The sequence below is a fragment of the Salvelinus alpinus genome, chromosome 38 (assembly GCF_045679555.1).
Source record: "Salvelinus alpinus chromosome 38, SLU_Salpinus.1, whole genome shotgun sequence".
In the NCBI taxonomy this organism is placed as follows: Eukaryota; Metazoa; Chordata; class Actinopteri; order Salmoniformes; family Salmonidae; genus Salvelinus; species Salvelinus alpinus.
The window spans coordinates 7,149,418-7,162,732 of NC_092123.1; the positions used below are offsets into that span (position 1 = coordinate 7,149,418).

Genomic DNA, 13,315 nt, shown 5'->3' on the forward strand with positions numbered 1-13,315 from the left:
AAGGAGCCCATCATTTTCAGGATCGTTATGAGACTGCCCCAGGGCCTCGGAGGAGACCTCACGCAGTCACACCGAGCATATTGTTTCATGATAGAAATGTGATGTTTTACGTCCCAAATGACACACTATTCCCTTTACAGTGCACTAGTTTTGATCAGGCCCCCTGGTCAAAAGTAGTGCACTATGTAGGGAATAAGGTGCCATTTGAGAGGCAGTCATGCTCTCTCTTTCTCTCTCTGGTGTTATGCCAGGTCAGGGTTGGATGCGCAGTTTGCTGCCATTCGCTAGTGATCATGAGCCAATAAGGCCGACGGCAGTGAGATCTTGCAGCTAGAGAGCACATCATATGAGGTGTGAATAAAAACCTTTCCACCTGGACATGCAAGAGCTGCTGGAGCCGTGCTTGGACATGCAAGGAAGGAACTGCCGGCAGGATTTTTGGCCTTTAATTGTCCATGGTTGTTGAGCTAAGACAGTGATCGTGTTAAATTGCTGAGAAATTTATAGCTGTGAATTCTCAGGGTGAAATTTTGGACATGCTCTGCTTGATCCAAATAAACAATGAGAGAATAAATATACAGTTCATTAGAGTTACCAGCCTCAGAAATTGCAGGCCAAATAAATGCTTCACAGAGTTCAAATAACAGACACATCTCAACCTCAACTGTTCAGAGGAGACTGTGTGAATCAGGCCTTCATGGTCGAATTACTGCAAAGAAACCACTACTAAAGGTGACCGATAATAAGAAGAGACTTGCTTGGGCCAAGAAACACGAGCAATGGACATTAAACCGGTGGAAATTTGTCCTTTTGTAAGGACCGATGCTGGAGAAGAGAAGCAGGTACGGGGAGTTGAACATCTAATGTGGAACAGAAATCGAAGAGTACAGGAAAAGCGTCAGATCAGGTAACAAAAATGACAAACAAACGTTAATCCTGAAGTGGGGAACAGAGCTTGGCAACAGACAGATACAAGGGAAGTAATGACAGGTGAATGAGTCCAGGTGAGTCCAATAATTGCTAATGCGCATGATGGGGGGGGAAGGCAGGTGTGCGTAATTATGGTGGCAGGAGTGCGTAATGCTGGCTCCAGGTCATCTACAAGTCTCTGCTAGGAAAAGCCCCGCCTTATCTCAGCTCACTGGTCACCATAGCAGCACCCACCCGTAGCACAGGCTCCAACAGGTATATCTCACTGGTCACCCCCAAAGCCAATTCTTCCTTTGGCCGCCTCTCCTTCAAGTTCTCTGCTGCCAATGACTGGAACGAACTGCAAAAATCTCTGAAGCTGGAGACTCTACCTCCCTCACTAGCTTTAAGCACCAGCTGTCAGAGCAGCTCACAGATCACTGCACCTGTACACAGCTCATCTGTAATTACCTCATCCCCATACTGTATTTATTTATTTATCTTGCTCCTTTGTACCCCAGTATCTCTACTTGCACATTCATCTTCTCTACATCCTACCATTCCAGTGTTTAATTGCTATATTTTAATTACTTCGCCACCATGGCCTATTTATTGCCTTACCTCCCTTATCCTACCTCATTTGCACATGCTGTATATAGATTTTTCTACTGTATTTTTGATTGTATGTTTGTTTATTCCATGTGTAACTCTGTTGTTGTATGTGTCGAACTGCTTTGCTTTATCTTGGCCAGGTCGCAGTTGCAAATGAGAACTTGTTCTCAACTAGCCTACCTGGTTAAATAAAGGTGAAATAAAATTAAAATAAATAAAAAATGCTGGGAAGCCTGGCGCCCGAAGTGAGGGGTAGCGGGAGCAGGCGTAACACCTTTGGTCTGAGGATTCCAAATGTTTTTTTATTGAGACGTAGAGTAGGTGAACGGATGATCTCCATGTGTGGTTCCACCGTAAAGCATGGAGGAGGAGGTGTGATGGTGTTGTGGTGCTTTGCTGGTGACACTGTCTGTGATTTATTTAGAATTCAAGGCACACTTAGCCAGCATGGCTACCAGGCATTCTGCAGCGATACGCCATCCCATCTGGTTTGCGCTTACTGGGACTATCATTTATTTTTCAACATGACAAAGACCCAACACACCTCCAAGTTGTGTAAGGGCTATTTGACCAAGAAGGAGAGTGATGGAGTGCTGCATCAGATGACCTGGCATTCACAACCACACGACCTCAACCCAATTGAGATGGTTTGGGGTGAGTTGGTCCGCATAGTAAAGGAAAAGCAGCCAATAAGTCCTCAGAATATGTGGGAACTCCTTCAAGAAAAGCATTCCAGGTGAAGCTGGTTGAGAGAATGCCAAGAGTTGTGCAAAGCTGTCATCAAGGCAAAAGATGGCTACTTTGAAGAATCTAAAATACAAAATATAAACCCTTGAATGATTAGGTGTGTCCAAACTTTTGACTGGTACTGTAAGTGTTCAGACCTTTTACTCAGTGCTTTGTTGAAGCACCTTTGGCAGCGATTACAGCCTCGAGACTCCCTGGGTATGACGCTACAAGTTTGACACACCTGTATTTGTGGAGTTTCTCGCATTCTTCTCTGCATATCCTCTCAAGCTCTGTCAGGTTGGACGGAGAGCGTCGCTGAACAGCTACTTTCAGGTCTCTCCAGAGATGTTCGATCGGGTTCAGTCTGGGCTCTGGCTGGGCCACTCAAGGACATTCAGAAACTTGTCCCGAAGCCACTCCTGTGTTGTCTGGACTGTGTGCTTAGGGTTGTTGTCCTGTTGGAAGGTGAACCTTCACCCCCGTCTAAGGTCCTGAGTGCTCTGGAGCAGATTTTCATCAAGGATCCCTCTGTACCTTGCACCGTTCATCTTTCCCTTGATCCTGACTAGTCGCCCAGTCCCTGCCATTGAAAAACATCCCCACAGCATGATGCTGCTCCACCATGCTTAACCGTAGGGATGGTGCCAGGTTTCCTCCATACATCACGCTTGGCATTCAGGCCAAAGAGTTCAATCTTGGTTTCATTAGACCGGAGAATCTTGTTTCTCATTGTCTGAGAGTCCAAGCGGGCTGTCATGTGCATTTTACTGAGGAATGGCTTCCGTCTGGCTACTCTACCATAAAGGCTTGATTGGTGGAGTGCTGCGGAGATGGTTGTCCTGGAAGGTTCTCCCATCTCCACAGACAAACTCTGGAGCTCTGTCAGAGTGACCATCGGGTTCTTAGTCACCTCCCTGACCAAGACCCTTCTCCCCCTGATTGCTCAGTTTGGCCAGGTGGCCAGCTCTAGGAAGAGTCTTGGTTGTTCCAAACTTCTTCCATTTAAGAATGATGGAGTCCACTGTGTTCTTGGGGACCTTCAATGCTGCCTAGATTTTTTTGGTACCCTTCCCCCAGATCTGTGCCTCGACACAATCCTGTCTCGGAGCTCTACAGACAACTCCTTCGACCTCATGGCTTGGTTTTTGCACTGACATACACTGTCAACTGTGGGACCTTATATAGACAGATGTGTGCCTTTCCAAGTCATGTCCAATCAATTGAATTTTCCACAGGTGGACTCCAAGTTTTTTATTTTCACTTTGTCATTATGGGCTATTGCGTGTAGATTGATTCATTTTTATTTTTATTTAATACATTTTAGAATAAGGCTGTAACGTAAACAAAATGTCGAAAAAGCCAAGGGGTCTAAATAATTTCCGCACTGTATATATCCATTTTTGAATAGAGTAATTGAATGGAGATCATATAAACATGTCACTGATTTTAGTGATCCTCAATAATTGAAATCTCCCTCCACATGAATGAATATATTATAAGACAAGGAGTGTGTAGTGTGTATACCACTCTGCCAGTAATCAAGACTTTGCCTCTTTGAACCACTAACTGCAATGAGAGAAAGTCCTCTTCTGAAGTCACGTCAGCGAGGAAACATGAACACGTTCGCCTCTTAGCGCTTCACAAGGACAAGGTCTCTTTAACAAGTGTGTTGGCAGTCAGACTGGTAATGACTTAGGGGGCCCAGGAAACCTCTTTGATAAGTGACTTTAGCCACTGCTGCTGCAGCCTCTAAATTCATGTTTGGAACACTTCTCTAATATGTCTGTAATGTTATTATCTGGAGATCACATTATGTTGTTCTCATAAACTCTCCTTGGCACACAGAGAAGCACGAACATCCTGCCACCTCACCTCTCTGATAAAATGACAGAGGTGTCATCTGTCTCACTGTCATCTGGCTCTATCTGCCCCTCACTTATTATTTGGCAGAGAAATATTGTTTAAATTTTACAATATTTAAGTCACTGAATAATATTGAACCACATGTTATATAATCCTTATAATACAGCATTATAAGGGTTTGTACATGCTTATAACACATAATAAAGCATCATACCTGCTGGCTTTAAATAATGTTCTACCTCATATTGCTTTGACCTCAAGGCTGGCAAATTATGGTTGCATGACAACTCTCTAAGAAGCCTGATATTAAAACTTAATATAGATAAGGATACACAGAATAAAACATCAGAAAGAATATAGGCCTACATTCTTGTGTTGTGTTAGAAAGCAATCACATCAACTGTCCCTGCAAACACAACTCAGCATAACTGAATCCGGCCACAATGTCATAACGCCATATGCTCTGTACTCTCAGTAAACGACTTGCGGTGTAATTTTGAGCATGAGCATTTGAGTAGGTTACAATCTCCTCTGTCATTCCCTACTCAGCTGAATTCATGCTTTAGGAGAGTTGTTGGTTTGGCAGCCCCTCTCTCTGGGGCACCACTGCTCAATGGGCTGTTATTGTACTGCACTATCATCCTGCACCAGGCATATAAACAGATTGACTCCCTGACACTTTTTCCCCCCCACCCCTTATTTGTAGTGTTTTTTTAAATTTTCTTTCCCACAGGTTTTGCCTTCATTCACTACTGTCACAATTGCAGTAGGTTGCAAAAGTTGCTGAATAGTAGAATGGTATATGAATGAATCATTTTGTCAATAATCAAGAAGGGGGTGGTTTTGTTCGATTGAGAAAGTCTCCATCATGCATTTCTATACAAGTGTGCATCCTCAATCCTCAGCCAGCAGACCTCCACCTCCTCCTCCTTCTGAATCACATTAGAAAGCAACACATCACCAGACAACTAATTCAGTTGTGAGCTCTCTGACCCCAGCTAAATATGAATGTATTTGTCCTGCTTCTAAACTAAACTATTTCCCGACCTTCTTTGTATGTTCTTTGTATATCCTTTGTGTATCTAAAAAAAATACAGATACCCTTCATTCCATGAGTAAATGCATTAGCACATGCACTCACACACCACTCTACACTCTTAGAAAAAAAGGTGCTATCTAGAACCTTAAAGGGTTTTCTGACTTTCCTCATAGGATAACCCTTTGAAGAACCCTTTTTGGTTCCAGGTAGAACCCTATTGGGTTCCATGTAGAACCCATACGGTTCTACATTGAACCCAAAAGAGTTCTACCTGGAACTAAAAATGGTTCTCCTATGGGGACAGCCGAGGGAAACCTTTTGGAACCTTTTTTACTAAGAGTGTACATTACACCGGTGCTTCCCAAACTTTTTCATTCATGCCCCACTTTCATCATTGTGGAACATCTCCACCCCCCATTTTTCCTGCAATTCTATACATTTTGCAATGGGTTGGAGATCAATTGTTGCAGTTTTGTAGCAAATTACCTGCAATTCCATAATGTGATCATGTGATATCTGAGTCATTCAAATATTACAACAAAATCAATGGGCTGAAAACCCTAGCTAAAGAATGTTAGCGGACATGAGCTATTTGATCAGCTAGACATTTCTGGGGCTATCCAAGGTCCGCAATGACTGACATGACAAGAGGAAAACTGCTGATTCACTACCCAGTTTCTATTGTTATCATAGAATGCAATAGAATTGTACGTACATACCCCAACCAGAAGCCATGGATTACAGGCAACATCCGCACTGAGCTAAAGGGTAGAGCTGCTGCTTTCAAGGAGCAGGACTCTAACCCGGAAGCTTATAAGAAATCCCGCTTTACCCTCCGACGAACCATCAAACAGGCAAAGCGTCAATACAGGACTAAGATCGAATCGTACTACACCAGCTCCGACGCTCGTCGGATATGGCAGGGCTTGCAAACTATTACAGACTACAAAGGGAAGCATAGCAGAGAGCTGCCTAGTGACATGAGCCTACCAGACGAGCTAAATCTCTTCGAGGCAAATTACACTTAAACATGCATGAGAGAATCAGCTGTTCCGGACGACTGTGTGATCACACTCTCTGCAGCCGATGTGAGTAAGACCTTTAAACAGGTCAACATTCACAAAGCCGCAGGGCCAGGCGGATTACCAGGCAGTGTACTCCAAGCATGCGGAAAGTGGAAAGTGTCTTGACATTTTCAACCTCTCCCTGTCTGAGTCTGTAATACCAACATGTTTCAAGCAGACCACCATAGTCCCTGTGCCCAAGAACACTAAGGTAACCTGCCTAAATGACTACCGACCTGTAGCACTCACGTCTGTAGCCATGAAGTGCTTTGAAAGGCTGGTCATGGCTCAATTCAGCACCATTATCCCAGAAATCCTAGACCCACTCCAATTTGCATACCGCCCCAAAAGATCCACAGATGATGCAATCCCTATTGCACTCCACACTGCCATTTCACACCTTGACAAAAGGAACACGTATGTGAGAATGCTATTCATTGACTACAGCTCAGCGTTCAAACCTCCCTCTGCAACTGGATCCTTGACTTCCTGATGGGTCGCCCCCAGGTGGTAAGGGTAGGTAACAGCGTATTCGCCACGCTGATCCTCAACACGGGGGCCCCTCAGGGGTGCGTGCTCAGTTCACTCCTGTACTCCCTATTAACTCATGACTGCACAGCCAGGCACAACTCCAACACCATCATTAAGTTTGCCGATGACACAACAGTGGTAGGCCTGATCATCGACAACGACGAGACAGCCTATAGGGAGGAGGTCAGAGACCTGGCCGTGTGGTGCAAGCACAACAACCTCTCCCTCAACGTGATCAAGACAAAGGAGATGATTGTGGAGTACAGGAAAAGGAGGACCGATCACGCCCCCATTCTCATCGACGGGGCTGTAGTGAAGCAGGTTGAAAGCTTCAAGTTCCTTGGCGTCCACATCACCAACAAATTAACATGGTCCAAGCACACTAAAACAGTCGTGAAGAGGGCACAACATAACCTATTCCCCCTCAGGGGACTGAAAAGATTTGACATGGGTCCTCAGATCCTCAAAAGGTTCTACAGCTGCACCAACGAGAGCATCCTGACAGGTTGCATCACTGCCTGGTCTGGCAACAGCTCAGCCTCCGACCGCAAGGCACTAAAGAGGGTAGTGCGTACGGCCCAGTAAATCACTGGGGCCAAGCTTTCTGCCATCCAGGACCTCTATACCAGGCGGTGTCAGTGGAAGGCCCTAAAAATTGTCAAAGACTCCAGCCACCCTATTCATATACTGTTCTCTTTGCTACTTCGTGGATTACCAAGTCTAGGTCCAAGAATCCTCTAAACAGCTTCTACCCCCAAGCCATAAGACTCCTGAACATCTAATGAAATGGCTACCCAGACTATTTGCACTGCCCCCGCCCCTCCTTTACGCTGCTGCTACTCTGTTATTATCTATTCATAACTCTACCTACTCTACCTAATAACTCTACCTACATGTACAGTTGAAGTCAGAAGTTTACATACACCTTAGCTTAATACATTTAAACTCAGTATTTCACAATTTCTGACATTTAATCATAGTAAAAATTCCGTCTTAGTTCAGTTAGGATCACCACTTTATTTAAAGTTGGTTTTCCAACTCTGAATTCCAACTCGGGAATTCGGGACTCTTTTTAGAGCCCCGACTTTCCGAACTGAAGATCACTGATGTCATGATTTGACCTCATATTTTCCCAAGGTCCCAGTTGCCTTGAAAGCACCTTTATGTCATTTGTTTAGTTAGCTAGATAGATAGCTAGCTAGATACATGTCTAAACAAAAGACTCCACTTTGCCAGATGATTACATGATCCATGAAGTTAGCTAGGTGTGTCTGGGGGTGATTACGGTCATCTATTGTATTTCATGAACATGTGTATATGTTTAGATAGTAGTGACCCATCCACTTATCTGGGGGGTGGTTATAGCATATCTTTCACATGACCCATCAATTTACACAAGTGTGTCTGCGTAAGAGTCATCTAATAATTGTAAAATGTTTATATAATATGTATCTGTGTGCAAATATGCAAATAAGTATTTCACTGTACTGTTTACACCTTCTGTATCCTGTGCATGTGACAAATAAACTTAGATTTGATTTGATATAGTGTGCGTTTACCAGAGATGGTAATGTGAAGAACAACATGACCTGCACCAGTCAGATTAGGATATAGGCCTAGATAAAGCGTATTTTTGCTTCTACTTTCATCCCTTTTAGTCTTGAAATCTTTGGTTGTTTACTACACTAGCTCACTCTGTTTAGCAAATGGCCTCACATGTGAATCCTTGAAGAGATGGGTGGGGCTAAGGCTTAAGAGGGTGTGAACGATGCTGAATGGGTGTTGACAAAGAACAGTGCTCCAGCCGGTGTACCAAAACATTCTAGGGCCATTTTCTTAAAAGTGGGGTAACAAGTTGATCAACTTTCAAAGCAGAATAACTTTTGCATTGTTCCTCAACTGCAGTGTAGGATATACAATTTTCAAGCTATGAATCTCTACTTTTATCCAATGTAAAAAAAGATCACAATTTCAAATTTTGCTGCTGGTCACATATAACAACAGATTAAATAAATTAAGTAAAGTACGAGGCGGGAGAAAGGGGAACAATGGGTGAGTTGATGAGCGAGTGGGAACGTACAGTATAATTATGTAATTACCAATTGTGATTAATGAACTGGGCAGGCCATTTTATTGTATTAGTATATTCTAATTATAATCTCAAAAGGGTATGTACCCTATATCAGTCCTCCAAATCCAAGCAATCTTATCAGTCTTCTCTGGCCTATTTGTAGTACACAGTGAGAGCTAATTTACAATGGCAAGAAGACTAATGGATGATCATGCTGCGTTAGCGCTGCTACAAGATCTGGATGAAAACGACTCAGATGGTGGGGAAGAATTTAATCATAACATCTCTGATGATTCTTCTTCTAATTCTGAGCCTCAGCCTCAACCTACACCTATGAGGCCTAAGCACAAAAAAGGCAGAATGGTACGCACTGAGCAGGTGCCCGCGCCACCAACACATGAAACGCTGAGACAGGAGAAAGGAAGGGAAGGCACCGGTTTGTAAAATATCCACATCGGGCAGCATGTGGATAGGAGATGAGGCTTGTGGAACCTTACGTGGGCAAGGGGAGAAATGGCACCGTGGACCATTTCTTTACTTCACTGGCGTTGCCGAACAAGTTGCTTGCAATTAAAACAAGCCAGGTCGGCACCATGAACAAAGTAAGATGGGAGCTCCCTCCCTCTGTGCAAAATAAGGCACCTGCACAGCCATTGTGCTCCACAGTGGTGCTGAAGAATGACAAGACAACTCTCACACTACCAACGCAAGGCAAGAAAGAACGTTTCTGTGATGAGCACCATGCATCAGTCAGTTGCCATCAACGGGGACACAAAGAGAAAACCGGATACTGTTATGCATTACAACCAAAGGTATGCCAATATGACATAATATGCATCGTCATATATTGATAAACTTATGCAATGTGTTATGCTCTTCTGTTTAACAGGTGTTTTTCTTATGGGAAGATTAATCCTGATGTTTTCTACTCTATTCTGTTCCATAGGTCGGTGTGGATGTTTTGGATCAGATGGCACGGCTGTACTCTGTGAAAGGAGGCACCAGCCACAGGCCTGCTGCTGTGTTCTACAGCAACGAACCGCCCTTGCTGTCTCTGCCAGGCCGGTTCCCCTCTCTCCACTGGGATTCTCTGCCTCTAACCCTGTTACAGGGGCTGAGTCACTGGCTTGCTGGTGCTCTTTCATGCCGTCCCTAGGAGGGGTGCGTCACTTGAGTGGGTTGAGTTACTGACGTGATCTTCCTGTCTGGGTTGGCGCCCCCCCTTGGTTTGTGCTGTGGTGGAGACCTTTGTGGGTTATACTCGGCCTTGTCTCCGGATTGTAATGTTGGTGGTTGAGGATTTCCCTCTAGTGGTGCGGGGGCTGTGCTTTGGCAAAGTGGGTGGGGTTATATCCTTCCTGTTTGGCCCTGTCCGGGGGTTTCTTCGGATGGGGCCACAGTGTCTCCTGACCGCTCCTGTCTCAGCCTCCAGTATTTATGCTGCAGTAGTTTATGTGTCGGGGGGCTAGGGTCAGTTGGTTACCTGGAGTACTTCTCCTGTCTTATCCAGTGTCCTGTGTGAATTTAAGTATGCTCTCTCTAATTCTTTCGTTCTCTCTTTCTCTCTGAGAACCTGAGCCCTAGGACCATATGTCAGGACTACCGGGCATGATGACACCTTGCTGTCCCCAGTCCGCCTGGCCTTGCTGCTATTCCAGTTTCAACTGTTCTGCCTGCGGTTACGGAACCCCTACCTGTCCCAGACCTGCTGTTTTCAACTCTTAATGATCGGCTATGAAAAGCCAACTGAGATTTATTCCTGATTATTATTTGACCATGCTTGTCATTTATGAACATTTTGAAAATCTTGGCGCTCTCTAATTTTCTCCTTCTCTCTTTCTTTCTCTCGGAGGACCTGAGCCCTAGGACCATACGTCGGGACTACCGGCCGTGGTGACTCCTTGCTGTCCCCAGTCCGCCTGGCCTTGCTGCTATTCCAGTTTCAACTGTTCTGCCTGCGGTTATGGAACCCCTACCTGTCCCAGACCTGCTGTTTTCAACTCTTAATGATCGGCTATGAAAAGCCAACTGAGATTTATTCCTGATTATTATTTGACCATGCTTGTCATTTATGAACATTTTGAAAATCTTGGCTCTCTCTAATTTTCTCCTTCTCTCTTTCTTTCTCTCGGAGGACCTGGGCCCTAGGACCATGCGTCGGGACTGCCGCCCGTGGTGACTCCTTGCTGTCCCCAGTCCGCCTGGCCTTGCTGCTATTCCAGTTTCAGCTGTTCTGCCTGCGGTTATGGAACCGCCACCTGTCCCAGACCTGTTGTTTTTCAACTCTTGATGATCGGCTATGAAAAGCCAACTGAAAATTATTCATGATTATTATTTGACCATGCTTGTCACTTATGAACATTTTTGAACATCTTGGCATAGTTCTGTTATAATCTCCACCCGGCACAGCCAGAAGAGGACTGGCCACCCCTCATAGCCTGGTTCCTCTCTAGGTTTCTTCCTAGGTTTTGGCCTTTCTAGGGAGTTTTTCCTAGCCACCGTGCTTCTACACCTGCATTACTAGCTGTTTGGGGTTTTAGGCTGGGTGTCTGTACAGCACTTCGAGATATTAGCTGATGTACGAAGGGCTATATAAAATAAAATTGAATTGAATTGAAACATGCGTGACTTGTTGTTCGAGCAGTGCAGTTAAAAACGTGCTTTCAGTTCCACACTATGAGGTTGGATTAATACTGTGAAATTGTGAAAATTATAATAATGCCCTTTTTAGTGCAAGAGCTGTTTGAAAAGACTGCCTGAAATGTAAGCCTCTTTTGGTCAAATGGAGTTTTGACTTGCCTGGTGACATCTCCAGGCAATAAATAAGTTAATAGACCAATAACAAAGACAATTACAAATGTCTTTTCAAATAACAGCTAGTTTTCTGTTTTCCCCTCCCCACTCAGACCACTCCCAGAGAGTCCTTGCAAAAGTATTGCTGGAGAAATTGCTCTTTGCTTTTTGAACTGAAAACAATCACATTAAAGTACTTAATTGTTACCCAGAAATGATTTGATATTGAGATCAAAATGGCTGTATTGGACTTTTTTATATTTTTTATATTTATTTTACAAATGTATTTGTTTATCTCCTGTTTCTGTAGCGTGAGGCAGCTTAATGTACAAGTACCCTCTGGACAATAAGCTTATACGCACATACTATCTAGTTATACTATATTCAGGCCATCATAACATGCTGTTTTCCTCCGAGTAGACTTTTCGTATATGTCAAAACTGAGAGGCATCAGTTTGTTCCTCCCTGGTTAAGGTAACAGCACTGACATGTTGACAGCTTTGACGTGTGAGAATGGAGTGGTCCTGACTCCTGTGTAACATGGGTTACAGAAATGTCATGTGACGATGATGGAGTTGCCATCCCCTGGTGTCCATCAAGCTTTGTCTACCGTTTAGACTCATGGGCTGCATCCCAAATGGCACCCTATTCCCTATTTAGTGTACTACTTTTGACCAGGGCACTATATAGGGGAAAGGGTGCCATTTGGGACACATACCTGTGTCACAGACAACATAAAGGCACATACCTGTGTCACAGACAACATAAAGGCACATACCTGTGTCACAGACAACAATAAAGGCACATACCTGTGTCACAGACAACATAAAGGCACATACCTGTGTCACAGACAACAATAAAGGCATGACAGAAGCCCCTTCGAGCACATACTGTACATACATGATACTTTAAATAGAATTATATATTTTGTAGCCAAGTCACCAATTAACATTAGCTTGATCTCCCTTCGAGCACATACTGTACATACATGATACTGTAAATATTATTATATATTTTGTAGCCAAGTCACCAATTAACATTAGACTGTAGGTTGCATGTTGCCCACGTGCAAAGTGATAAAGCTTTGAAGAAGAGCCTGAAAATAGCTTTGTAATACATGTAGCTATTATAAAAGATGTTCATGCCTACATGGTCGACTGACAGCAGTTATAGGCGTAACACCGTCAGAGAAAACATCGCAGCGAACAAGACGCCATGTGAAAACCATTAAAACGTAAGCAGCTATTAATCATTTATATCAAAACAGACACTGACCAGAGAAGCTGAATAATTCCACGTCTTCATTTATTCTGAGGTGTCATGCTAAGGGCTGTCTTTCTATTTTTGTGAGTCATTTACACACGCTGGTAACAGCAGGCTACTGGATCAGACAGCAGTAAGTTCTGATTTCAGCTCGCGTTTGAACACCTGACAAATGGAATGCGACCAAGAGGTTTATAAATAGACATGCTTCTATTTCATTGATCAAAACAGGAACAAAACAGATTAGCTTACAACGCCCCAAAGCTATGTGTTGTCATAGAAAAGTAGGCACACCCCGCTGTACTGTTGCAAAAAACATTCAATAGGTTAAACATCTGAAAATACAAATTAGATCTCAAATGAAAGCCTTAAGCATTCACCCAGAATCAAACAACAGGAGAGATGAATGACACCCAGAGACTTTCCGTCATTTAAAATGGC

The 13,315-nt window shown here is 43.9% G+C and overlaps 1 long non-coding RNA gene across 1 annotated transcript in view; it reads right to left on the reverse strand.

Moving 5' to 3' along the window:
• The window catches only part of LOC139566464 (uncharacterized), a 56,662-nt gene extending 43,678 nt beyond the window's left edge, over positions 1–12,984 (reverse strand). Inside the window, exon 1 of the long non-coding RNA XR_011673109.1 lies at positions 12,887–12,984. This is a non-coding gene — a long non-coding RNA (uncharacterized lncRNA). The remainder of the gene's footprint in view (positions 1–12,886) is intronic.
• Between the last annotated feature and the right edge of the window lie 331 nt (positions 12,985–13,315).